Here is a 24,522-nt window from a genome sequence, read left to right as displayed (position 1 = left end):
GCATAGATTAGCGCATACGAAGTTTAAAGTAGCGCATCTAGTCAAATATTAGGGGTTGCGTCCGAAATATATTGGATAGCGCGTAGGAAAAATAGGTTAGCGCATATGTGTGGAATAGCGCAGGGCAACCGTCGGGTAGCACGTCAGGTCAACAAGTTAGCGCGTAGGGTAGACCTAGCGCATAGGGATCGCAGGGGTTCATATAGGTAAGGGGGTTTAGCGCGTAGGATTAACCTAGCGCATAGGGTCAAATGGGTAGCACCTAGGAGGTGTAGATTAGTGCATAGAGTCATTCTAGTGCATAGGGTAGGTTAGGTGGTGCATGGGGGGAAATATTTAGCGCGTAGAGTCAATCTAGCGCATAGGGTAAATAAATTAGCGCGTAGGAAAAACAGCCTAGCGCGTGGGAGAGTTTTAGCGCAGCGGGAGTCTGTTTTAGCGCATCTGGAAATTTTTTGCGAGATGAGCCGATTTGTAAATTTGTCGTGCCTGTCTAGCATGATTTTATGGATTTGTCCAATATGAGTGTTGGTATAACTTGTTTTGATTTGCGATATTCCAAGTTATGTATAGATATCAATGTGTTGTGTTGATCAAAATATGATTTGTTTGCGTGTTATGTTTCAAGTTCAATGTGTGAAGCCTGAGTTGTGTTACAAACTGATATGGGTTGGAAACTTGAGTTGTTTTACAAGCTGTTATGGGTGGGAAACTTGAGTTGTTTTACAAGTTTATGTGATTTGTGGAGACTTGAGTTGTGTTACAAGTTTTGATATGGTTTTTGAGAACTTGAGTTGTTTTACAAGTTGATAGGATTTTGAACTTTGATATAGATGAGCAAATTGTTTCATGTGGTTGATGTGAGTTTGATTTTGATATCTTTGTTTTGATGTGGAAATTGATATTGAATTTGTTTTGCTTGTTGATAGGAGCGATTGGGTGTGGTGCAGTCGTGGGAGAGATTTCCCAGACCATGGACATTGATACCGCGGTTGTCGCAGGCTGATCTCGATATTATCGAGAGATGTGGGTTGACTTCCCTCTTAGATATGCCTCGGTTCACTGTGAACCAGGGGCTATTGACAACACTTGCGAAGAGGTGGCATAGTGATACGAACACCTTCCATTTTGCCACGGGAGAGATGACAGTCACACTAGAGGACTGTTACAGGATCCTGCGCATCCCTGTAGTAGGTGCACTACTACCATATGAGCAGTCGGAGGAGGGTGGGACAGAGGCACTGCGCCGCATTTTCCAGGATGATACAGTCTGCGGCTATGAGATTCCATGGCAGGAGTTTTTGGACCTAGATTATGCACCACTGCCATCCGTACTAGCAGGGTTCATTGGTGGATTCCTTTGTCCTGATCGTAGGTCAAAGGGATTTTCTGTGGGATGGGGGCTGGTGTTGGAGGAGATGGTTACACAGGGACGAAGGTTTTCATGGGGGTCAGCTATGCTGGCCCATTTATACAGGGGTCTACATGAGGTAGTATACCTCGGTTACGACATTTTGTCAGCTGGCATGACTTTATTACAGATATGGTGCTGGGAGCATATTCTAGCAGCGAGGCCACTAGCAGACAGGGACAGGCTCGTAGGAGCAGCATATGCTTATGGATACAGGGGTCTAGTTGTCCAGCGCAAGCTAGGCAAATAAGAGCATTGGAGGAGGGTACTGGATGACATTGATACGGTCACATGGCGACCATATACAGGATGTGAGGTGTGGGCTGAGGATGGGTTGGAGATGCCCTTTGTTTTCATGACCAGACATCTGATCGGGAGGACCCCGTTTGTGATTGAGAGGTTTGTGGTGACCCGAGTTTTGAGGCAGTTCAGGCGCCATTAGGGTATTCCACAAGGAGCGTGTCTATATGCACGGCGGCGGCAGGATGTGGCTGATTAGGGGCTGACCATTGATAGTGCAGTGGCGGTGGAGGAGTTTGTGGGGTTAGCAGGGCAGATATGGGATTATGCCTATGAGATTCAGGATGCGGGCATGACGGATGAGTTTGCTCGATTGTTTGCTGCACGGGCGGTGGCCAGGATATCTGATCCTGAGGAGATGAGGCTAGCCTTTGATTCGGATGAGGAGGAGGGAGACGGGGGAGACGACGGAGATGATGGGGAGGATGGAGGAGGAGGACGAGGGAGAGGAGCTAGAGGGAGGCGGGGAGATAGAGGGAGGAGAGGGGATAGAGGTGTGGATAGAGCGGTGAGACAGGCGAGGATAGATAGGGGGAGAGGTGGATTGGCTATCGGAGCCGGTGGAGAGGGGAGAGTGGGGGAGGTGTTAGCTGCAATGGGTGGTATAGAGGAGGCTAGGCGACCAACTCAGAGGAGGAGGACAGATGTGCTCCCACCTTCAGCATCGAGGACAGGCCGAGTGGGAGGGGTTCCTCCAGCACAGGTACCGCTACGGGTTCGGGTTCCAGGTCATATGGAGGATGCTCAGATGCGGACCCTACAGATTACTGTACAACAGCTGCAGGCACAGATTTTGACCTATCAGCGGCAGATTTCTCAGTTGACCACTGAGCAAGATATCGAGATAGAGCGGCGGGGACGAGCGGAGGAGGTGGTGTCGAGCATGTAGAGAGCAGCGACGGGTGGTCCGATGAGAGACACCCTGAGAGAGTTGGCGTTGAGAGCCCAAGAGGCAGAGTATTATAGGTGGCACTATGAGGCTGCAGTACCCAGGGATCGCCGAGTACAGAGCTTTGCACAGTCAAGATCTAGTCGATCTCGAGATATTGGGTCGCGATCTGAGAGCCGAGGTGTCACGGGGCCACCGAGACAAGACCCTCCTGGAGATCCAGGGGTGGGTGCATCTAGAGCGAGACCATCTCCGTCAGGGGATAGTCATACTTGAGAGACATGGTCTCTGTTGTATTTTTGAGCATTGTATTCTTTGTACTGGACACAGTGTTTTGACACATTTTGTACATTTGGATCATTTTGAGATATATATATATATATATATATATATATATATTTGGCACTATTTGCTTTGATCATGTGATATGTTTATATGGATGCATGTTATGTGGGCTATTTCGTTTATGTGATGCAATGCTTTAAATAGATGATATAATGTATGATGTAGGATGTATGCTTTTATATGCTGTGAGATGTATCTTGAAAATGAGATGTATGATTTGATATACAACGATGTAAATGATATGCAACTAATTGTAAAATGATATGCATTTAATTGTAAAATGATATGCAACTAATTGTAAAATGATATGCAACTAATGTTTTTGGTAGCATCCTCATTCTGTATTTGCCATCCGATATGGCCATTCGTTTGCTTTCTTTGTAGATATCATCATTGAGCATTGATTTGTTTAGGATATGTTGAAAAATTATACAAGCATAATGGTATAATTGAACCATAATGACCTGAGAAAAATTTACATGATGTTTGATTTTGCAAGATAGCACAAGCGTCAAGGTATAATTGAACCAGGATGACCTGAGTGCGCATTGCGTAAACAGACAAGATTAGATCATTTGTATGCGTGAAGTGGAATCAGGCCTTCAATGATATTCAACGTATCACGTCTTGAGGCAAGTATTCACACAATACAAGTGATCGCCTCACAGACAAAAGACTAAGAAAATATTGGAAGTTCCCCTTAATCTCTAGCTTTGAAGCATTTCGTGAGATAAGAAAGAAAATCCAAATTTGAAAAAGTTCAAAATGCAAAAATAGTCAAGATTTTTATGCAAGAATGCAACATTGAGTACCTCAGAAAATCATCCATCCTTGGTATTTTTGTGAATTGTTTTGTTTTGGTTTTTGTGATGAAGCGTAGTTTTGTTTGTTGGATGTCATGCGTCTGAGTTTTGCAATAGTGGTGATGTCTTGAATGTTTGCAAGTTTTTGAACAAGTTAATGCCCCTAGCTGAGTGTGCCTCTTGACATGATCATGTATAGTGATTTCCAAGCCATGGTGGGATGTGGTAAGAGGATATATATAGATAAATCAGGATAGTGACTACGCTAAGTATGTCCTGAATGGATATGTGCTAAGTGTCGGGCGATGGCCGGTAGTGTTTGTATGGATAAAATGGTATGGATATAGATGGAGGAGCCATTCTTTCACAAGAGCGCCTGTTTACCAGGTTTTCACCATTTGTTTCTATTGTACTTTATGTTTTTGCTTTTTCTGGATTTTTTTGATTTTTTTTGTTTATTTTGGCTTATTTTGGCTTTTTTCGTGCACTAGGCCACTTAAGTGTAGTACCTCTTTAGATGGATGTTGTTAGTTGGTTCGTCGAGCACATCTCCTTTAGAATTTGTTAGTTGATAGGAACCTGATCCATAGACTGATATGATAACATAGGGACCCAACCAGTTAGGTTCAAATTTCCCTTTCTTTTCTCGTTCTTGCTGATTTCTTGGATTTTCTTTGAGGACTAGGTCACCAACTTCGAAGTTGCGGGGAATGACCTTGTGATTGTAGCTCTTGCACATGCATTGTTGATATGCTTCGAGATGAGTATAAGCATGCTGACGTCTTTCATCTAATAGTTCAAGTTCTTGCAGTCGGTTAACTTGGCACTCTTCATCTAGGATTAAATCTTTCAAAGAGACTCTGAGAGATGGGATTTCTACCTCCAGGGGTAAAATGGCTTCTGATCCATATACCAATGAGTATGGTGTTGCTCCTGTAGGTGTGCGGATGCTGGTTCTGTATGCCCAAAGTGCTGGATTGAGTTGTATGTGCCAATCTTTGCCTGCATCATTTACTGTTTTCTTTAGGATTTTCAGTATTGTCTTGTTAGATGTTTCCGCTTGACCATTGCCCTGTGGGTAATATGGTGTAGAGAACCTATGTTGGATTTTGAATTTTTCACATAGTTCTTGGACATCTTGATTCTTGAAAGGCCGTCCATTATCTGTGATGATTGAACTTGGAATACCATATCTGCAGATCAGATAATTTAGGATAAAAGAGGCAATTTGTTTCCCAGTCACTGTGGTCATGGGAACTGCTTCGATCCATTTGGTAAAATATTCTGTTGTTGTTATAATGAACTTGTGTCCATTTGATGATGAAGGATGAATTTTGCCAACCAGGTCTAGTCCCCACTGACAAAAAGGCCAGGATGTTGTAAATGGCTGCAGTTCCTGTGCTGGTGCATGTATCAGATTGCCATGGATCTGACATTTAGGACATTTCTTGGCGAAGTGATATGAGTCTTTTTCCATTGTAGGCCAGTAGTATCCCATTCATAGAAGCTTTTTAGCAAGAGTAGTACCACTTGAATGTGTGCCACAACTACCTTCGTGAAGCTCGTGTAAAGCAGAATCGGAATCATTACGATCTAGGCAACGAAGAAGAGTACCATCTAGACCTCGATGATACAAAGTATCAGCGGTAAGGGTGTAACGGGCAGCTTGTCGGATAAAGTTACGTTTTTGGTTACGGGATTGGTCAATTGGTAAGATATTATGCTTGAGGTAGTTGTATATTGGTCCATATAACGGAGAATCTGAACCAATCAAGGCATAGATAACCTGGGATTCAAAGTGGTCATAGGCGGGGGAGAACAGTTGCTCTACCAAGAACTTGTAACGACTCTGTTGCTCTGGAATTTGTAGTAATGAAGTGATTGTAGCCATTGCATCGGCTGCTTTGTTGTTCAATCTTGGTATTTGCTCGAAGGTGATGTGCACAAAATACTGTTTGAAGTCATCCACCATTTGTTTGTAGGGTAGTAGCTTGTCATCCTTTGTCTGATAGTTGTTGTTGATTTGATGGACAACCAGTTGTGAGTCCCCATAGACCTTTAACTCTGTGATTTTCCATTCTACGACCATTTTGATGCCTATAACCAATGCCTCATATTCAACCACATTATTGGTGTAGGGAAACATAAGCCTATATGATCTTGGTATAGTGTGTCCTTCAGGAGTGATGAACAAAATGCCAGCACCTGAACCATGTTGTGTATAGGATCTGTCAAAGTATAGGGTCCATTGTTTGGTAGAAAGAGCAAGAACATCCCTGTCTGGAAATTCAATCTCCATGGTGTGTTTGCCGGGGAGTGGTGCTTCAGCCAACTGATATGCAATTGCTTGTCCCTTGATGGCTCGTCTTTCTGTGTATTGGATGTCAAATTCACTGAGAATCATGACCCATTTAGCCAATCAGCCTGTAAGAGCTACCTTGCTAAGTAAATATTTGAGAGGATCAATTTTTGCGACTAGCTTAATGGTGTGTGCTAGCATATAATGTCGGAACTTCTGAGATGCGAAGACCACTGTTAGGCAAGCCTTTTCAATGGATGTATAGTTGAGTTCATAGCCATTCAATGTCCTATTGATATAATATATGGCGCGTTCCTTCCCTTGTTGATCTTCTTGTGCCAATAGTGCCCCCAGTGATATATTTGTTGTTGAGATATATAAGATAAGAGGCTTTCCTGCGACTGGTGGGACTAGAATTGGTGGATTCATCAGGTACTGTTTGATTTGGTAAAAAGATTTTGCACACTTGGTCTCCCATTTGAAGGGTACATTTTTGTGTAGTAAATGGTTAAATGGTAGACTTTTATCTGCTAGCTGAGCGATGAATCATCTGATTGATTGAAGTCGTCCTTGTAGAGATCTGAGTTGACTGATATTCTTTGGTGGTGGCATGTCCATAATGGCTTGTACCTTTGCTGGATCTACTTCAATACCTTTAGCTGAGGCTATGTAGCTTAGTAACTTGCCTGATGTAACCCCGAAGACACACTTTTTAGGGTTGAGCCTGACCTGGAATTTCTCCAATCGATCAAAGATCTTTGTTAGGATGCTGAGATGTTCTGCTCTGGTGAAGGATTTAGCTAGTAAATCATCCACATAGTCTTCCATAAATGTGTGCATCATGTCATGGAAGATTGTTGTCATTGCTCTTTGATAAGTGGCCCTTGCATTCTTTAAGCCAAAAGGCATAACATTCCAACAGTACGTTCCCCAAGGACAGGTGAATGCTGTTTTATCTTGATCTTCAGGAGCTATTTTGATTTGATTATAGCCTGAGAAACCGTCCATTAGTGAGAGCATTGCATGGCTTGCTGTGAGATCTACAATGATATCGATACTAGGTAGAGGAAAGTCATCTTTTGGACAAGCTTTGTTGACATTTTTGAAGTTAGTGCATATTCTGATACTACCATCTAGTTTTGATACTGGAACGATGTTGGAAATCCATTCTGCATAGTCAATGGGTCAGATGAGTCCGACATCTAATAGTTTCTTTAGTTCAGTTTTGACCATGAGTGCCACCTGTGGATTCATCTTTCATAGCTTTTGCTTGACTGGCTTAACTCCTGTAGAAATGGACAAGTGATGCATGATTAAGTGTGGATCTACTCCAGGCATATCAGCATATGACCAAGCAAAGTTGATTTGCTGTCCTTTAAAAAAGATGATGAATGCCAATCTTTCTTCCTCTGTCAGAGATTCTGCAAGGTGTATGTTTCTGGCTGCTTCTGTGGTACCAATGTTGATTGATTGAGTGGGCTCAATCAAAATGGGTGATCGCTCATGAAAGTGCTCAGGAAGAGTGTCAAGTCTCCCATCGTTAGATGCCTTAAAAAGGTTTTCACCCTCAGATGCGTCCTTTATTTTTACTTTTTTGTGATCTAGAGCTACCATTGACTGGTTTTCAGCATCAAATCCTTTATTTAGTTCATTTTTGCGACCGAGAGACTTGGCACTCCCTGATTGATAGACATCATTATTTTGTTCACTGGTAGAGCCTGTTTTTGGATTTACGGTACATAGGTAATGGATAATAGATTCATCGTCTGGGAAAATTGGTATATCATGTGTTTCAGGTTCATCCCAGTCGATGAGGTCAGGAAAGACAAGCGGTAAGGAATCATTGGGTGGATCAAGCTCTGCTACTGTGAGTGTTAGGACAGAGTTTTCATCGTGATTGTTCTTGGTTTTAAAGAAGTCCAGGATTTTGTCGAGGTCTTCGATGGTATTATCCTCTACATAGACTTGTTCATAATGTTTCTGTTCGCTTTCCGTGGCGTCATATATATTCTGCGGTCCAAATTCAAGAGGTCTATCTTCTGCGTTATGTTCTTGAGAAAGAGATATAGAATCAATATCATTAGGGATATCTGTAGTAGCATTGGAGCAGGTTCCCCATTCATATTCATTAGAATCTGTCTCATAGGCATCATCCCAGATTCTATCTGTGCTACAAACAGGTATGTTGTATGGTGAAAACAAATCTTTGATAATGGATACCATTTTGATGGTTTTTGTTGATTCTGTATCAGATCCATCTTCTACTTTTTGGATTTGTTCATAGACTGTGCTTCCTCAAGGAGGAATAACGGTATCTGGAGAGGACATGATTTGTTTTTGAGACATTGGTGTTTGAATATGAACTACTGCTGCAGATAGGGCCTTCTTATGACTTAGAAGCTTTCCCTGATGCAACTTCTGATCTTGACGTTCCCGTGCCTTGCGGATTGTTTCTGCTGATTCAAAGAGTGCTTCCTGCCAGGATTCTTCTTTGTACTTCTTCTTCACCTTCCATTGAGGTTTTGTAGTTGTGTGTGGCGGCCTTTTCAATAGGAACGTGAGTTTAGAACCCAATCCTGCTTTGTTTCTACTAGGTTGTGAAGGAAGATCTATAGGTTCAGTGACTCCTTCTTTGCGTTTCCCAATAGGTCCTCTACCGCCATATCCCATTTGCTTCATGATTAAGTAGCCTTTTCCATGCAGGTGTGTTGGTAGAACAATGTCCAGAGCGGCTGCTCTATGATCTTCTTCCTCATCTTTGTATAACCAGCTAAGGTCTTCTAATTCATGTGCGAGAGTACCCAATTGGATGAAGGTACCATCAAATTTAGTGATGGGCTGAGTGACCAAATGTGTTGATGTAGTAGGCAATCCATGAGATCTAGGTGATGTTGGTAATTTAGCCAAACATAAAGGCTCCATAGAGTATTCTCCCATGCCCTGGTCTTTGATTTGCATCTTCTGCTTGAAATCTCCCCATAAGGAGTTGGATTTTGCTGTTTGTAGATCTGATGTCAAGGATCGCTGCTTTTCTCTATTATGAGGAACCAAACTATCTTGGGCTGCCCCCATTGCGTTGCAATGTTGAAATGGATTATGATCAGCTGATATGGAGATTTCTTGTCCATCATAAGGAAACTTGACACACTGGTGATACGTAGAAGGTATTGCTTGCATTTCATGTATCCAAGGGCATCCTAATAAGATATTGTAGGTTAGATCTATGTCTAAGACTTGACATATAGTATCCTTTTGTACTGGTCCTACTTGGATAGGTAATATCACTGTTCCTCTAGAGGACCTTTCCTCATCATCATATGCTTTTATGGTAATCTTCTTGCAAGGATCAATAGATTCATCTGAGAAGCCTAATGCATGAATAAGCTTTAAAGTACATATATTAAGTCCGGCTCCTCCATCTATTAAGACTCTTTTTACTCGGTGTTTGCAAACAATGACTTCAATATGGAGAGGAGTATTATGCGGATGACTCAAGGAAGTATTGTCATGCTCTGAGAAGGTGAGGTTATGAGGTCCAATCATATGGACGACCATGGCTTGAAATCTGTCTGTATCCAGATTTTGAGGTACATTTGTTTCCAATAGCGCTTGCTCCAATATGTCTTTGTGCTTTGGTGATAGTTTCAATAATTCCAGGATAGATATCTGAGCTGGAGTCTTGCGTAGTTGGCTAACCAAGTCATATTGGATTTTTGGTGTGGTAGTTGCAGGTGCAGTTTTTCCCTTCAAGACATATTTCTGAGTTCGGGTTGTTACATTGACAGATTCATGATCATGCCGATCTCGAATGGTGATGACATTGACTTGATGAGCTTCAGCTGATATGTGGTTGATGGTGTTGTTGTAGATGTGATTAATACGAGCTCCACGTGTATCATCCGAAGTTGATGCTCCATCTTTGTTGTAATTTGGGAGAGAATTTTTGAAGGCTCCGTGGTCACCATTTGTTTTGAGACCATCCACCGTTAAGTCACCTCGATCAATCATGTCCTGTACTATGTATTTCAATCTCATGCACTCATTTGTTCTATGACCCTTGTTGCGATGGAAATCACAATAGTGTGAATCATTCCACCAAGGTGGTTTGATTGGAGGTTCATAGTTGCTGATTGGAGGCAAAGAAAGAATCTTGTTTGCCAAAAGTTCTCTGAATGCGGATTCTAATGATTGTCCCAGTGGTGTGAAGATACGCTTTTGGAAATTGTTCGTGTTGTTGCGTGAATTGTTGTTAGGTCCTGGATTCATGTTTTTGCTTTGAGCATCGTTGGTGTTGTTTGTGTTGAGTTGTCCTTGATTAGTGTTTGGTGCATATGTGTTAGCATTGGGAGTAGCATTTTTAGGATTTTTCGTATTTTGAGGATTTCCGGATAATGCAAGCACTGGTTGCTTAGATTTGGGATCATATGATTCATTGTTGCCTTCATTTTTGTTTCGAGTCCAAAATCAAGATTTGTCAAGATTGGTGTTGTTTTGGTTATTGTAGTTTGATGAGTTTGTTCCCTCTTTGTAAAATTTGAGTGTGCCCTTTTTGACACATGCTTCTTCTACTTGAATGCCATTTTCAATCAATTTAGCGAAAGATGGTATGCATTGAAGTTTTAGTCTGTAACTCATTTCGCCATTCAAGTTATCGATGAAGATTTCCATTTTCTCCTTTTCGGGAATATCTCGAGGATATCTGGAGACCATGCATCGCCAGCGTTGAAGGAACACCATAAATGTTTCGTTGTTCTTTTGTTTGGTGTTGCAAACATCTAGCATGGTTATGGCATGTTGGATGTTGTAGGAATAGTGGGTTATGAATTTGTTAACCAATTCATCAAATGATCTAACAGGTGGTGAAATTTTGGATAACCATTCCATGGTTTGCCCTCCCAAGCTTCTGGGGAATAACCTCATCAAATAGGTGTCATCATGAGCAAATTCAAGGCTCAGTGTGCAAAATTCTTGAACATGATCTCGGGGATCACTTTTGCCATCATATTTATCAAATTTGGGAACGTCTGAGTTTGGAGGAAAAGGCACCATGTTCAATCTTCTGTCAAATGGGTAAGGATAGATTTCGTTTAAAGAGTACCGCACTGTTGTCCCTTGTTGCATATCTTGTATTTGCCTTTGCAACATTTGCATTTGTTGAGTAAGGGATGCCAAAGGTATATTGTCTTGTCGAGGGAAAAGTTCTTGCCTTGTATTGGTTCTCAGCTGAAAAGGTGTGGTAAATGGGATATTTTGCTCTGGTGTTTCTAGCTCAGGTATATGCATCTCTGGTATGAGTTGTTCTGGAATGTGTTGCTCAGGTATATGTTGTTCAAAGTTATGGGTTTCTTCTTCTCTTTGTTGTTCTTGATATGCATATTGTCGAGATGCAGTTTTAAAGATGTTTGGGTCTAAATCTTTGGGAAGTTTAACGCCTTTGCTTGTAAGCATGAGCAGATATTTTTCTTTGTCATTTTCCATGAGCTTTTCTACAATATTTTGGAATGAAGGGTTTTCCTGACATTCCCGAAGAAGTGCTTCAGTAATTTCAGGTTCTTCTACGGGTGGAACTTCAAAAGGATTTGATAATCTTCGATTCATACTAGACTCAGCGTGTGTCTCGCTTTGTTTGTCTCTTTGAGAGCGAGTAAAAGGCATTTTAGTAGAAACTCTCAGTGATGAAAGGGGCAAAAGCCTCGTTGATATGTTGTTCAGGGGTGGGTGGTTCTGGTCGAGATGTGTTATATGTGATACACTCGTCGGGCAAGAATGCGAGATTGATTTTTTCTCCGCGGTTTATAATTTGATTAAAAGCAGACTTTTGATAGTATGCTCTTGTCTTCAAAGGTTCTTTGTCAAATTCACTAGATTTGTTTTGGATATAACGTTTGACGTGATGAAGGAATACCCGATGAGATTTGAATAGTTGACGATTGATGTATAAAAACTTATTTCTCTTGATGAATTTGGAAAAAACTAGGTTGTTGTTTCTTCAACGTGATGTTACGATAGAGGTTCTTTCTTCTCAGAATAAGGGGATTAGTCATGTATGAGTGATCAATGGTTTCCTTTGATTGGTTTGGATTCAGTTGATTCTTGTTTTTGAAAATTTCAAATCTTTCTCTATCAAAGTGAAGGTTTAGATGTCCCTTCACGACAAAGCGTGTCAAATGATATGGATAAAAGCCTCCCGATCTGGAAACTTGATTTGACAATTTGAAAGTTTTAAACAAGTGGTGTTTGTGAGATAAAAATCCGTAAGATGGTAAAGGATTCTGTTGATACTGATGATAAAATTTCTGGATTATGATAGGAGAGACGTCCTCTATCGTGCGATTCATTTAGGATTCTGACAACGTTCATTTTGACACAAATTTAGCTCAAGAAACAGTTTTAGTGGTTTGTTTTTGTCACTCTGGTTTGATGAAAAATGATGTTGATAAAAAAGGCTTCTAAAAATGTTTTTGAAATTTTCAAAAAAAATTTCGGTTTTGCTCTCTGTTTTTCTGTTTTGGATCACGCGCTAGAACAAAGTCTACATGCGCTACTGAAATTCCTCTATGCGCTAAAATAATAACCACACGCGTTAGGTTGCCCCCAGACACGCGCTAAAGTTTTTGGACTGTTAAAATTGTTTTTCTAGCTGTTGAAAAAGCTATGCGCTATCCTGGGTCTGTGACGCGCTAACTGTTGGACTTTATGCGCTAATGTTTGGTCTCCACGCGCTAGACTGTTTTTCTAATGCGCTAAAGGATTTTACATTGTTTTGCCTTAAGATGAAATGCTACTGTTTTGAACCAACGCACTAACTGGTGGTTTGGATGCGCTAACAAAAGTACTCCACGCGCTAAGAAGTTTCTCTTATGCGCTAAACTGCCCTGATTTTTTCTTTGGTTTGGTTTTTGTGAATTTTGAATTTTTTTGTTGTGAATTTTTCAAGTTTGATGGATGATTTTCTAAAGTAATAAATGCAAACACGGCACAAAAAGTACAACCATTTTGCCTAATCTAACAAAAAGTGTATGTTTAGTGAGGATGTGTTCAAATCCCAAATGTTTTAATAGGTTTGGATACAAATAATACACTTCAGAAAGACTCTTTAGTCAAGGGTCATAAATAACATCATAGCCCACTAGTCTCGATACTTCGTCAGCTCAAACAACCGTGTCACCCCCTAGAGGGCGCCCATTTTTTTGCCTTTTGCCAGAAATTAACTCAAAGTGAATCGCTTCACAATTGAGTAGTCATCTTGGGAGATATATGGTGAGTAATCTTGGGGGTGGATTCTTCCCCACCCTTGCACTATGATGTCATAAATGTCTAGTTACTGACTCAGCTCAAAGCTTCTATTTCTAGGGTTCGTAATCAGGCTTCCTGTTCGGTCGTCAGTGATAAACTCCCTCAGGAGGCTTCCCAACCTTTAGAACAAAGACTTTACGTATCTCAAGGATACTGAGGGAAGGCTAATCGTTGCGTGCAACCGTTGAAAAGGACTTTCGTCACTTTCCACATTTGATTATAGTGGGTTGGAATTCTTGGCGTCAAAGTCATTCCCCACTTAGGTCGTTCCCTTCACACCGGCCATAAACGGCTTTAAGAGTTGATTCCAACTCCTCGGGAAGGTAGGCCTGCTAAAGGATGTAAATGCTTGAAGTACAGAAAGCTATAAGAGTGGGTTGGATTTTTTATCACCCAATTAAGGGGAGAGCATATTCCTTCCACTTTCGAGATAAAGCAATCAAGTTGGTTCCTTTTATCTTTTCAATTCAGTGATTTGCTAAAATCTATGTGGAGATGTTGCTCCATGAAAACATGGTGTTTATTTTATCCTTTCAGGGCAATGATTTTCTGATCTATGAAAAGGAATTTTGGTCAACCAAGTAAATTCGATGTTTTGGTCAGCAAAAGAAATCGCTTAAAAGGGGAAGATCTTCCCTCTTTAGTTGTAGCTGACTCTGGACATGTGTGATTCTTTTACTTTACAGAAATTTGAAGTGAATCCTTTTATGCACCAAAGACTGGTGAAGTTCATTTTAAATCTCTTTGTTTGCAAAATTGAAAATTCTACTTGTTCCTTTTAAAGCCCAAAATGAAAATTTTGCCCTCCTATGAAAAACATGAAAATATTGTTTTTTTTGTGGTTCGTTTTATAGCCCAAATAAGTTGAGTTCAATTTTATTTAACTAGAATTAAAAAGACTTTAAATTTTAACTAACTTGAACAAGCTAGTAAAATTTAAACAATTTATAGTTCTAAAAAAAAAAGACACTAAGATCCTCCCTGCAATAAAATGTCAGAAATCTTGCAAAATACCACCACATTAGTTAGAAAAACAGAGGATTTTGTGGACTTCAACAAGTCTAAAATTTAATTTTCAGTTACAATTTTTGTTTCTGTCTTCGATGCGCTACATAACAGACTGGATGCGCTATAATATACCCTCGATGCGCTAAAATGAAGTATCAACACGCTACACTGTTTGCTGGATGCGCTACTCTGTGCACCGAAGGCGCTGCTCTGGTTTTCTTCCGCGCTGAAACCTATAGGAAAATATTAGAGGGAGTCATGCGCTGAGGAAAGGTCTTCACGCGCTAGAGTATAGACCCCACGCACTAAACAGTAAGCGGGATGCGCTAGACTGTTAACCAGATGCGCTAGGGAATGTTTTCCACGTGCTGATTCCTATTTCCCACGGACCTGCAAAAGTGATTAGTTTCAAAAACCGATTTGATATTTGGGGTCGGGCCCCACGGTGGGCGCAAGAAATGTATGCGGGAAAAGTGAGCTGATAAAACTCAATATGTGAAAATATTGCTAAATAACTAGTCCACACACACACAGGACTTCTTGGTGCAAGCTATGGAGTGACGACGTATTACTCAGCTTCCCAAGGTGGGTCCCATGGTTCTTTATCTCACAATGTCCCTCAAACTCAGATCACTGAGCAAAATGGTTTAGGGATGACAAATGCAAGAACGAGGGATGTTTTGATAGATTTTAGTATGAGATGCATTCTAAGCTATGCATGATTTTAAAATACAATAAACTAGATGATAAGATGACAAGGTTAGTATGAGTACTATCCTAACATGATATATTTAGTCTATGATTGAGCTAAATGATAAAGAAAGTATTCTAAACATGCATATTTAGACTAATCCCTGATTTAAAAGAGGCTAAAATGATGAGCATAAAAATGATATGAAAGCTTGAATGTATTTGAGCATAAGTGTGATACTACAAATTTGAAGGATGATTTCAAAATGGAGGAATGAGAGCTCTATTTATAGCAAAAATAGGGCAATGGATGGTCATGATTGAAAGAGTTGATCAAGGGTTGAGTTTGAAAGTTGGGGATCCATGTTTGCAATTTGCACCAATGAAATGGTGACAAGTGTCAACATAAGATTGGGTTGAGAGAAGGGGTTGGAGACATTAGATGCCTGAGAAGACCTCATGGTTATCTAGAGGGTAAGGGTCAAGCTTAAGTTAGGTTTACCCAATGGATAAAGAGTTAATCCAAGGATAAACCTTTGTGCAAATGATTAAGAGATAATCATGGTCAAAGCATTAAAGGCCTGATGAGACCCTTGAGTTGAGTGAAGGTTGAGTTAAAACCAATTCTTTAACCATGTAAGAGGGTTTGAGTTAACCATTAATGGTTATTGAAGACTTTGGGGGATTAAGTGGTTGAAGGTTGGAAGCCTTTAATGGTTATCAAAGACTTTGAGGAATTAAGTGGTTGAAGACTTGAAGCCTTTAATGGTTATCAAAGACTTTGAGGTTTGAGAAGTGACTTCCCTTTGCTTAGGGATGTGACAAAGTTTAGAAGATGGGTTAGGCTAATTAGAAGCGATTAGAAGAGTCTACAGAAGTGAACATAAAATATTCATTTAGGAATATGGTCATTTTTATACGTCTACAGAAGTGATCCCTTTTCTAGTTAATTAGTGTAGAGGAAGGTATGGAATAATATTTACCTTATGTGGATAGTGGCTTTGGAGGAGGAGAAACTGACTCATAATGTGCAATTGTATGGAGAACATCCTTCTCTTTCCCAAGGGGGACTTCTTCCCATGTCCTCTTCTTTCTATTTCTATGTTCTCTTATTTCTATATAATTTTGTTTCCTTAACCTCTTCTTCTTCAGAAGATTCAATGATCAGCTATCTAGGTAACTTCTTTAATCTCATGTAGGTCCTGGGTATCTCAAGCGAGCCTTTCTTACCCTTACCTTTGGCCTTAGATGATTTAGCTTCTCTTTGAGTAGTGGGAGTAGAAGCAACAGTAGTAGTCCTATGGTAGGTTTACTTTTGCTTGAAATAGTATCCTTTTGAGCTCCTCCCCGTTTACCTTCAACAACCCTTTGGACTTTTATTGGAATGACCTTTGTAACTAGTCTTGCATAACCTACTTCGTTGGTAGTAGTAAATGGTCGTGCAAAAGGGGGTGACCTCTTGTTCTTTGAATTTATTGTTGGATACTGTAGAGGATGACCTTCTACTTGTGGGATAAGATCCATAGGATAAGGTTTGGACATCCATTCTTAAGTCCACTCGACCATATTATTTTCCCTAGCATCCATATCTTTCACTTTTATAATAGAAATATTTGCATTGAAAATAGTGACATCGTAGATCTTCTGTGAATTATAGGAGGAATGTAATATATTTTTAATTATTAAATACCTACAATATTATTAAATGCCTAAGTTTAGCTTAAGCGTGGAGGATAATAGACTAATAATTAAATAAATAATTATTAGCCACAACATGATAACTCTAACACCCCCCTTAAGATGAACTTAGGGAGTAGCTAAAAAACTAAATGCATGAAGCAAAAATGCAACTACATGATGAAGGAAAATTTGGGTCCCGTCAACAAGGCCTGATGAGGTACCCAATCACAACCAAATCTCTATAAAATGGAGAAATAGAGAAAACCACGTGGGAAAAAACTCTACTCCAAAAAGAGATGAAGACTAGTGAAGGGTTGAAGAGGCCTCCAAACTAGAGAATGGTGCAAAAAATGGGAACAAAGGATGAACATGAAGAACATCACTGAAACATGAAGCTACAAACACTGTTGAAGAATAACTATCGATATGAAGAACCTCCACTGAAAATAGAAGATGATCAGGTAGAGAAGACTGTAATTTGCATGAGTGCCCTCAAATAACAGTACTCGAATCAGATGGCAAACAAAGACAAACAACTGAACTCGAAGATATAGATGACAAAAACACCAAAGTCTGAAGAGCTGATCCATCAAAGATGGAAGGTTGCCTCCAAAAATAGGAACGAAAGAGTGTACTCCAATGAACTAAGGAAGCATTAGAACCAACAACCAATAGGATAAACCCCCCCATAATGCTAACAAGGGAGAGGTGACAGGTACACTGAAACTGAATTCCAAGAAAAACTGCATGACGAAGAACCAGGAACATCGAGAGTGCAACATAAAGTACAAACACATATAAAGGCTAGTGTCGTGGAAGGAACACTGACTTGACACACATCATGAGGCTAATGTTGTGGAAGGAACACTCACTTGACAAAGGTAGATGGCAAACAAGGAAAATATCAAACCTCCCCATGACACTTTGTAATGTAGTGCAAGTACAATATGGCACAAGATGTGCAAGATCCCAAACATGCAAGGCATAATGGCACTTTATCTCAGTGCATTTGCAAAAAATGAAATGCTTACAAAATAATGTATACAATGCTCAAATAAGACAAAAGGCTAGAAATACATGAAGAACAACCAACAACAAGTCATTCCACCCAAACGAGAAGTTTCCAAGAGCTCAAATGTCCAAGTAATTCACTAGAGTGTGAAAACATAAAAAATTGAATAAAATGTACTTGGAGTAAAATCTGGAAAAAGTGCATGGATGGCTATGAAGATCTCTAAAACACTGTCCCAACACTACTGGAATTGTGAAAATGGAGAAATTAGCGAAAAGATATGAGCTCAGGACTAAAAACAACACCTTTGACTTCAAATGGCTATAGAATGTACCAGCAACAAAACTAGGTGATAAAACCAACAAATTTGGAAAGTAGACAAAACCAGCTTTTTGACGATATCTCATTTGCCAAAAAATGATATCGTATGCCCAAGTTATGGCCAAAAGAAAAAAACCTCTCGTTTAGGGCACAAAGATGGTCACAAGGGGCCATGCAAGTTGTCTGTACCGCTGACGTCATGCTGATGTCAGCAGAATATTCCTACAATATTTTCTGCCTGTCAGAAAAAAATAGGTCGCTTGAAAAATGCTTTGGAAAAAAATTCTGGTGCCCAAAAAAATCCCCCTTGCCAGAAAAAATCGCTTGTTGTCGGAAAAAAAAAGTCGCTGGAAACAATATGTCGGCCACTAGAAAAAAAATGCAGGGCCCAGGAGGCGGCGACAGTGGCGGGGGTAGCAGCGACGACTGAGAGGGCAACAGTCAGTGGTCCTAGGCGGAGCGACAGTTCTGGTGGCGGCGGAGGTGTGCATGCTGGTTGCCGGGGAGAAGGGATTGACGGGTGGGGGCCTAGGCACGGAGGCCAAAGGGTGGGTCCATGGCCTGCTGCGGGCCGTACGGACCTGCAGAGGCCGCTAGACCCCTCCTTTGTAAGTGCCTTTACCAAAAAAAAAAAAAAAGAAACTCTTTTTTTAAAGGTTTTTAAAAATTTTTGGTGTAATCGCCTTGGGTAAGCCGTAAAACTGCCCAATTATTTTTATTTTTTTAACTTTTCGTCTCGAAAAACATGCCCAAGAAGGGCAAAAATCATTTTTTTTTTGCTGGAGCCACAGTTGTCCAAATTGGACAAATTTTATATAAAAATGGGGGGTCTTTGGGTGTCCTGAGCTCAACAGTGAGGATTGTTTGAGCCCAAAATGCCCAGAAACAAAAAATATCCCCAAATGCAAATAAAAAAAACTTTGAAAAAGCTTGAAACCCTCATCCAAAAAATCTTTTGAAAAATCAGCAACAAACAGCAACAGATGTAGGCTTTGATTACATGAAGAAGTTGAGAAATACAACTTCAGAGATCCCAAGAACACCTACAAGCAAAATACTTGTCACAAGAGAAGAATGGAGGCAAAAAACAATAATGGCTTTGAAGAAGAAGATTATCATTCAGAGAGGGAATCAATAATGAAAAAGTAAAATACAATCCTTATAAAAGGATAGTAGCAACCCTAAAGGTGTGAAACCCTAAAGAAACCTTAAAGGGATAATGTGTATTTAATAATTAGAATATAATAGACTAATAATTAAATAAATAATTATTAGCCACAACATGATAACTCTAACAAAATGTTTGAATGTATTTTTTTAATTTTAATTACTTACTATCACCACATGCCATCTTGGCCTCAATCTATTGCATTAGCTATTTCACCATTTCTTTAAAGATAACACTTTCAATCTTTTCCTTTGTATTTTTTTTAATATATATCAAGCTATTTATTAATAATTGTCATATGCAATACTATTACGTCCACCAATACCCAATAACTCAATTGTTTTGCACCAATCAAAAGTAATTATTATTTTTGTTTTCAAAGTAAACTTGAGATTTATATGTTTAAACTTAATATATTGTAGAAATTGTTTATCTACAATATGATTAGTTTAAGAAAATTGGTGTTATAATAGTGGATTTCTATGAATGATAAAGTTTTTTAAGTTTTTTTGGATTTCTTTATATTTTAAAAAGAAACGCCTATTTTAAATAATTTTTAATTTTTATTTATAATATTGCAAATAAAGTGATTTTTCTCTATAGATATATAAATTTTAACAATTCTTATTTCTTGAAATATAGGTAATAAAATTAACTAGCTATTTTATAGGGATTTGATTCACACAATTTAAATTGAATTAAATATTTTTTTTCAAAAAACAAATCAAACTATTTATTTACAAGTATTTCTATTAAAAATATAAACCCAATTATTATTTTTTGATCGTTAAATAACAACTATTATGGAGCTACACCTTGATATTAATAAAAAAACTAATTTTACATTCTGCTATAGGGATCAATTATCTTGTCAAAATATCCATGTATATCATCTATCGGCTACCCAAATCACTATCCACGATTCCACATCCTACTCACCCCAAAGCCAAACATTATACGAGCCCAAAATTTAGGATGTCCCGACAATTAATACATCGAGGATCACAAAGATCCATTCAACCTATTAATAGGTAAAATATCAATAGCAACCCCTTTAAGATTTTGCTACCTATTTATCATGGAAGTGAAGATGCATGTTAAAAGTAACTGATGCCCTCCTAAATGACACAAGGTTAGTTTATGATCAATCCACACAAAACACACAAGACGTTAGAGTTAATCAATCAAAAACTAAACACAAATGAAGGCATTCCAAGAGAGATACTAAAAACACATGCTAATGAATCTAACTAAAGAAGTAAGACAATGAGACATCTCCAACTGTCTCTTAGCATGAGATTAGCTCCTTCTCCCTTGTTCCTCTCCTCTCCAAGTTCCAAAATAGTGTAGCTCTCAGTAGCTTTTTGCACTATGGATGCTTATGGAGGATTGAGATTGTAGTATAGCTCCTAAACATGAAATGAAAAGCTAATAGTAATGCTAAAATGAGGTATTTTTAACCAAAAAGACAAGATTTAGTTATGCTATACTAAATGCTCTCTAAAATGGCTATAGTCTAAATGCATACAAGTTTTCAGGATCTGGTATTATGAAGGAATGGGCTCTATTTATAGGAAAAATGGAGCAATGGATGGCCAGGATTGAATGGTTTAATCAAGGGTCAAGCTTGAAAGTTGGGGATCCATGTGCACAATTGGCACCAATAAAATAGTGACAAGTGTCAACACAGGATTGGGTTGAGAGAAGAGGTTGGAGGCATTAAAGGCCTGAGAAGACCTCATGGTTATCTAAAGGCTAAGAGTCAAGCCTAAATTAGGATTACCCACTGAATTAGGAATTAATCCAAGGATAAACCTTTGTGCAAATGATTAAGAGATAATCATGGTCAAAGCATTGAAGGCTTGATGAGACCTTTGGGTTGGGTAGAGGTTGAGTCAAAACAAATGTTTTAACCATGTGGGAGGGTTGAATTAACCATTAATGGTTATTGGAGACTTTGGGGATTAAGTGGTTGAAGGTTGAAAGCCTTTAAAGGTTTTCAAAGACTTTGGGGTTTTTGGTGGTTGAAGGTTGAAAACCTTCAATGGTTATCCAAGACTTTGGGCCATTTGAGAAGTGACTCCATTTTGCTTAGGAATGTGACAATAATTAGGGGATGGATTAAGCTAATCAGGAAGGGGTTAGAAGAATCTAGAAGGGGATTAGATTTGCAAGTGGATTTGGTGGGTGAGGGAAAATAGGATTTTATTTAAAATAAAAATTCATTTATTTCAATAAATGTGTGCAAGTTGCATTTGTAGGAAAATGCAAGTGGGGTGGGAAAAATGATTTAAATAAATGTTTTATTTAATTTATTTAAAAGAGGAAAAGGGGATTTTAATTAAATAAATAGATTTTATTTATTTAATTGTTTGGAATTGGATTTTAATGAATTAATTAAAATAAATTGAGTAATTTATTTAATTAATAGAAGAATGTTTGGGGATGAATTAATTAAATATTTATTTAATTAACTGATGGCTAGTGGATTTTTAATCAAATAAATACGAAATATTCATTTAATTAAAATGGATAGATTTATGTGACTACATTTGCCCCTCTTTGAGACGGTGCAGTTTATCACATCGTTTCAAAGAAAGAAAAACTGGTGCGAAGAAATGCCCCATAAAATGTAAATTTAATGGGTGGTATGCCCCCTCAAAAGATGGGCCGAAAAATTTCAAAAAAATCGGGCGATCTCTCGAAAAAGAATGAAAATTGGCAGGGTGATAGAAGAGAAGAAGTTAGGTATACTGGTGAAAAATAGAAGAAATTGGGGGAAACAGAGAGAAATGGGAGGCTCGGGAAGTTCACGGGGACCACGGCGATGAGCAGGGCGAAGTTACGGTGACAGCGGGGGGTATAAATGGGGTGAAATGGGTGAAAATAGGATCATTTGTGGCCGCGACCAGTTGAAAACTTGAGCTCTGACAGTGACATTTGGAGGAGCAAGGAGGAGCTACGATGCCATTTCCGATCACCGAGCACCGATTTGAGCGAGTGCGACGATTCCAGCGCCCAGCCGACTATGGACCAGCGGTACGCAAATTCGAAAACTTTCTTTTCATGCATTTTTAATATGTTTTGAGCTGAGTCCAAGTCAAGTCGGAGCAAGAGCGCTGGAACTATGTTTTTAGCGCTTTTGCTCCATGAAGTAGCGCTATTGTGCCGCAATAGCGCTTTTGTAAGCTAGTTTGAGCGTTTTTGCTATTAATTAGCGCTTTTGTAGGCAAGTTTTAGCGCTTTTGACAAATTAGCGCTGTCGTAGGGTTAATTGAGCGCTATTGATGGGTAATAGTGCTATTGTATAGCGTTTTTAGCGCTTTTGGTTAGTAGCGCTATTGTAGAGTGGTTTGAGCGCTATTGATTTTGTTGTAGCGCTATTGTGTAGAACTAGCGCTATTGTAGATAAAATAGCGCTTTTGCCTTAGGATAACGAGATGCCCCAGTTTCGGACAAAATAAATCTTCGGATGACTAACGATTGATGGATGGCGAGGTGCAGTGGGAGTTGTTTTGAACCATAGCAGCCCGATGAGACTTAGGTCATTTGTTAGGATAAATGCCTGTTGAAGTCTAGGCGGCCATGATTGCTTACCTGTTGAGACCCGAAGATACTTGATCAAAGTATCTGATGATAGTCTAGGTTTAAACTTAAGAAAGTTTGATAACAAAACAACTGATGGTGGTTGGATGAATGTCTATGTGCAGGAGGATCTGCGCGTGTTGCAGTTACGCGAGCGCCACCCCGCGACACAGGGATTGCGGGATCGATTGACGTAGATAGAGATTGATTGTATTGCGGCTACTGGCCTCTACGAGGTGATGCATATGCCTGTGATTCAGATGAATCATGGCCTGATCACAGCATTGGCAGAGCGATGGCACAGTGAGACGTGCACGTTCCATCTGGCCTAGGGCGAGATGACGGTGACTTTAGAGGACGTGTGGCGTATCCTTCGGATTTCGATTCGGGGGCAGCTGGTGACATATGATCGATCTTGGGGGACGGTGTCTTGCCAGAGGATAATTGATGAAGACGTATATATTGATGATGGCTCGATCGCATGGGAGGATATAGCGGCACTATATGAGCCCCTTCCAGCAGTATTGTCAGGGATCGTGGGAGGACTTCTGTGTCCAGACAGGCGGTCACATGGATTGGCGGTCGGGTGGGGACAGGTTATAGAGATGATGGTGACTGAGGGGACCCGATATGCCTGGGGGCCGTGCGTGTTAGCGCACATGTATCAGGAGTTACACGAGGTAGTGTACCGGGGGAGAGGTTCTCTTGCAGTAGGCATGACGCTGCTGCATGTGTGGGCCTGGGAGCACCTACCAGTGACTCGACCAGTGAGTCTGAGATTCCGAGCCGTGGACCAGCCCTATATGTTTATGTATAGTGGTATGATGAGCCAGCCCCACTTGGGGAAGCTGGAGTGGTGGCGGCGGGCATTAGATGATTTGGATGCAGTGATCTGGCGGCCATACTTGGAGTGTGAGCCATGGGAGGATGATGCAGAGGCACTACCATATTGCTTCATGACCCGATTCCTCATTGGGAGGACCTCATATCATGTAGAGAGACAGGTGCCGGGACGGGTGATGAGGCAGTTTGGACGGCAGCAGGGACTGCCAAGTGGATCAGGGGAGTATGCACGAGTGATCCGAGAGCGGTATGCATGGGGTCCAGTGCTACCGTATGATCAGGCACTGGCAGAGTTCCAGACACTGCAGGCGAGGCCATGGGACTTACGACCGAGGGTCGTGGATGCAGGTGTGACAGCAGAGTATACACAGTATCGGACGGCGCACCCGATCCGACGGATATCAGACCCAGCTGAGCCGATCCCAACGTTTGAGGATGAGAGGGGACGGGGACGAGGATGGAGAGCAGGAGGTCGAGGAGGAGGAGGAGGAGGAGGAGGTGGAGATGGAGGTGGCGGAGGAGGTGGAGATGGAGGTGGCGGAGGAGATGGAGGTGGAGATGGAGGAGGAGGTGGAGGAGGTTTGGGGATGCCGAGGCAGCGGAGAGGGAGAGGTGGACTACCTCTTCAGATATCACAGGGACCTTTGATGCAGGGAGGAGTGTAGCTGAGTGGGAGGGGGATGGAGAGAGAGATCCCGATGGCTACAGGTGCAGGGGAGGGTGGTGCAGGGGAGGGACCTAGTGGAGGGGGTGATACAGGTGCGGCAGCCATGGACATGGGGGAGGGAGCTACTGGGGATCTGCGGGAGCACATGATAGGTTATTTGCAGACCCGGGTAGAGAGATTAGAGGCGGAGGTAGCAGCTAGAGAT

Source organism: Cryptomeria japonica, chromosome 5 (genome assembly GCF_030272615.1).
Source record: "Cryptomeria japonica chromosome 5, Sugi_1.0, whole genome shotgun sequence".
NCBI lineage: Eukaryota > Viridiplantae > Streptophyta > Pinopsida > Cupressales > Cupressaceae > Cryptomeria > Cryptomeria japonica.
Note: the sequence above shows the minus strand (reverse complement) of the source record.